This window comes from Leptonychotes weddellii, chromosome 1, assembly GCF_054177405.1.
Source record: "Leptonychotes weddellii isolate Sample4059 chromosome 1, ASM5417740v2, whole genome shotgun sequence".
In the NCBI taxonomy this organism is placed as follows: domain Eukaryota; kingdom Metazoa; phylum Chordata; class Mammalia; order Carnivora; family Phocidae; genus Leptonychotes; species Leptonychotes weddellii.
The window spans coordinates 102,134,111-102,138,432 of NC_138369.1; the positions used below are offsets into that span (position 1 = coordinate 102,134,111).

General features: G+C 35.2%; 1 pseudogene; it reads right to left on the reverse strand.

Annotated features, from left to right (window-relative positions):
* Window positions 1-321: 321 nt before the first annotated feature.
* LOC102742622 (iron-sulfur cluster assembly 1 homolog, mitochondrial pseudogene) lies at window positions 322-717 on the reverse strand (annotated as a pseudogene).
* Between the last annotated feature and the right edge of the window lie 3,605 nt (window positions 718-4,322).

Genomic DNA, 4,322 nt, shown 5'->3' on the forward strand with positions numbered 1-4,322 from the left:
GACTACAGCCTTGTTAGGCTTCATTTCATGAACATTGGCAGAAAAGTGTCCCAAGGCAGAAACCTAAGAGGATCATGGCACTCTCCACATGAGTTTTCCTTCTTTCAAGGAGCACAGTCATGAACTGCCTGTTGGTCAAGGCCTGAAGCTGTTGCCTAATATATTGTGTCTAATTTTATAAATAATTGTAGGGCTTTTATCATCTTTAAAATGCATCACTTTCTCTCACACATTATAAACCTTAAGTATGTGACCGTGACATAATTTCTTCAGTAAGCCTAGGACTTCCACGAGTTTTCCTGAAGCTTATAACTAGAGTGGTCAAGTATAAAAGCTTTTTCTACAACTGTGCATTCCTTTGATGTTTGGGTTATTGTAAACAGACTCACTAGATAATTTATCTTTAGCATAGTCCATTTCTATTCCTCAAAGTGTTAGCTGTGCTTTCTTTTTGATGAACATTCTTTTCTGACTCCATCTTGAACAACTTCTTCATCAGAATCTCCTTTTCTTATAGTTTGTACTCTAGAGTATAAGAAAAGTCATTAGAGCCCCTGGTTGGGACACCAACTTTCAGACCTACACTTTCAGCTTATCTTTAAGAAGTTGTTTTATCTTGTTTACTGCTGCAGGTGTAAGGGTGAGGACAGCCCAAGTGGGCTACAGCTTCTTCTTGCTCACGGCCCAGAAAGTGGCCTAGACTAATGAAGTGGACATTCTCACTGCCCTGGTGCCTTGGGCTGGAGCTCAGGCACCTCAGCCTCTCTCCAGGAACATGGTGGCCACCTATTAATAATTGTTTCTGTTGGAAGAGTAAGTCTGGTATCAGTTACTCTTTCATAGCGGGAAGTAAAAATCCAGCCACACCTTTGGAGTATAGTTGAAACCACTGAATGAATATTTTCTGTCTTATCATAGGTCTGAACTTATATAACAATAAAGCTATTTGTGACCTGTTAGTAGGGCAGGAAGTAGATATGATTATAGACACGTAGTCCTTATGAGTGCTATTTCTTTCATCTGTAGAGATTATAAAACCAATGTTTTAAAGTTATCAGTTTGAAATAATATATGCAAGTATCTGTCACACTGGAAGCATATAGATTTTAACATTTTACCCCTCTATAAAAAAAGAATATGTCTATAAATTATTAGAAATATGTGTATAAATTATTACAAATATTGAATATATCTGTTACCTAGATGTTCTTATTTTTCTTCAGGTTTACTTTTTTTTTAGTGCCATGTAAGATAATTACTCCCTTAAGAAGTTAAAAGTGGTAAAAGTGCTCAATTTCCTCAAAGCAGTGAGCATGTACCTCTGAGATTATTCTCAAACCAGGACTATGTATAAACCAATACTTTCTCATTTTTCATCTTTTCATTAATCTCTCTCCCTAATTCAATATTATACATTCATTTGCCCTTGAAAAGCAAGTCATTCCTCAACATTTTTTTTTCTTGTTTCACATCCATTTCAGATTCCACGTTGTTCCACTCCGTCATCAGTGCTATTCTGCAAATTGCTCTCTCAGCCAAACACTAGGAAAATGTGTATAATTCTTTAGTGTATTTTTACAATAAAAAGCATAATCTATATCCATATTTTTCAAAACTTTAAGTTTCAATATCTTTGTTTTTGTTGACTTTATTTTCTTTATGCTCCCTCCCTGTAATCCTTTCAAATAAATCCTTTTACTTTTTTCATTTGGTAATCCTATAAGCATATTATCTCTAGAGACCTTTAGTGTCCTTTAGAATGACTTTGGACACTTCCTCACTCTCATTTACAAAGATGGCACTGATGAGAGGGGCAAAGCAAGGGTTTGCTTATCTTTGCATTTTATTAAGGTATACTACAGATAGCACTGCATGTTTGCCTGGCAGTTCAGTTGTCAGAGTAAGACAGGGCCAAATGGCACTTTATAGAAGCAGCTACAACATCTTATCATTGGGTACGATTCCAAAACCCTTCAGGGAGAATTTTTACCACCTTAATAAAAGGCAAGTTCCAAAGAAAACCCAGGAAGAATGATTGGCTAGTTTTCTATTTAAATAAAAAGCTACATGACATTGTTGTCTTTTTTTTTTTGCCTCCTGGTCATCACTGTGTTCATTGTTGGGCTAACTCATAAGGAACATAGGGGTTCTTCACCTTCTTTACCCACAATTGTTGAGCATCCTGCATGAACCATGATCATTCTTTAACCTGTTTGTCAGAAGTGACCTAGCAGAGAGCCTCCTAAAGCATTTTAATTTTGAAATTTTTTTTTCCCCTCAAGAGACCTAGCCTGAGTGCGCAGGATTTTAATATCAAAGAGTAGTTACAACATTCTGTTTTCCCTTAAATTTTTTAGTAAATAAATTTATTGAAAAGATATTAAGTGAATTAAACCTTTTTTCACTACAGCAAATAGAAAACAAGAACCATCTGCCAGTAAGAAGTGGTTTTAAAATACAATGGAACCATCACAATACTGTTAACTTCTCACCAAATATATGCTTGCAGGAGGTTCTGAGACTAGGGCCTACCTCTCTTTTATAATAAGAGAGATTAGCAAGAGTCAGGGTTGTTAAATATATCTTTGTGCCAAAGCGGGACATTCCTCATAATGCAATCAGGATAGAAACTAAGCTGGAAAGAGAATCATTTTCTCATTAATGTGATCCAATGTAATTTAAAGCTTCTCTTTAATACATAAAAGCATCTCTAAACCAATAGTGGCACTTGCCCCACATGTTTGGACAGGCTACCCTGGGGAAAATCCTCTTCATTCTAGAATATGGATTTCATAGTTACCTGAATCTCCCCTGCATCTTTACTAATCACTGATTACAAAGTGTAATTCACCTAAATATAGAGAACCCAATGAAAAATAGTGTCCTTTGGAATATTTACTAATTAAGGAAAACTATCAGTCGTATTTTTTTCTGGTTGTGGTTTTAGGCATGGTGAACAAATATATTTAGTTTTAAGAGTCCTAAAAAAGTGATCAGGGTTAATCAGCATGACAGGTCATTACAAACTGCAACATTGTCTAGAAATTCAGCAGACCCGAGGAACAGAGCAAGTGTTTTAAAGATTCAAGTTTTTAAGCAGAAACTGGTCCTCGGTCATATATTTTATAATCATTTTCTTTAACTGAGGCCTTTAATGAATCTGTAGTTTCCTGATTGCAATCATGATTGCCCCAAAGAAGATCTATATTTTTCTGTAAAAGTCACAGGCACACTCATACACATTCACAGAGATATATGCATGCACACAAATAGTGCCCTGAGCAGAGTCCAAATTGCATCAGAAGGCAAACAGAAGACTGAAAAAGGAAAACAGGCACTAAGTGTCAAGATATTTCACAACATAAGAACTTCAAAACTTAAAAAAAAAAAAAGCTTTTGGAGTCAGGGTTGCAATAGAGTGCACAGAAAAACTTGCATTGCAGTACTGTTTATTATATCACACCTTTCCCTCCTAGGGCCAAAGCAATAGACTGAGCCTCCAGCATACTCCCAGAAATATCTCAATTTCTGAAAACAGGCTCAGACTCTGCTCTAGACCTGTTTATAGGCAGAAGAAGCTCACAGTCTGATTTGAAGAGTATTTGGGGAAAAAAGAAAAATAAAAACCCTTCCCCACAATAATTATTAATCATTTCCCATGCATCAATATATGGATTTTTGTAAGTGCTGTCAGTCTGGTAGGCCATTCTTTACCCCTATTTACCCTAGTAAACTCCTATTACTCTTCAAAGCCAGTCCAAATAATCTCCTTTGTGTCAATTCTTAGGCTCAAACTTCTTTTGCCTGTGCTTCCACATCCCTCTAAGATTTATTGTTTCCCTATATAGTTTTTACTTGAATGCCTCCCTCACTAGTGTAGAGGTAGTATTTTGAATCAGCTCCTGATAGGCTCAAATACGAGCTTGACTTTTTAATTAGTTTTGGGACTTTGGGAATGGCTTTTTTCTAATTTCTTTAAAATTTTATTTTATCTTTATAAATTTTAATTGCCTGTTTCCTTAATTAAAATGAAAATAATGTCATTTTAATTTTTTTCTGAAGGTTAAATAACGTATGCAAAATGTTGAGCACATATCTGAGACTCTGTAAATGGTGATAGTGTTATTTTTTTTAACTTTGAGTTTAGGAAAAGGGTCACTTCTTATCCTTAAGAGCTATAAAATTAGTGTATATAATGTACTTATGTGTTATGTTATCTATCTATATACCTACCATTTAATTTTATTAATTGAAAAGATATAAATATTTGCAAGGCAGGAGGAAAGTTTGAGACCACCAAAGTGGAAAGTTTGAGATCACCA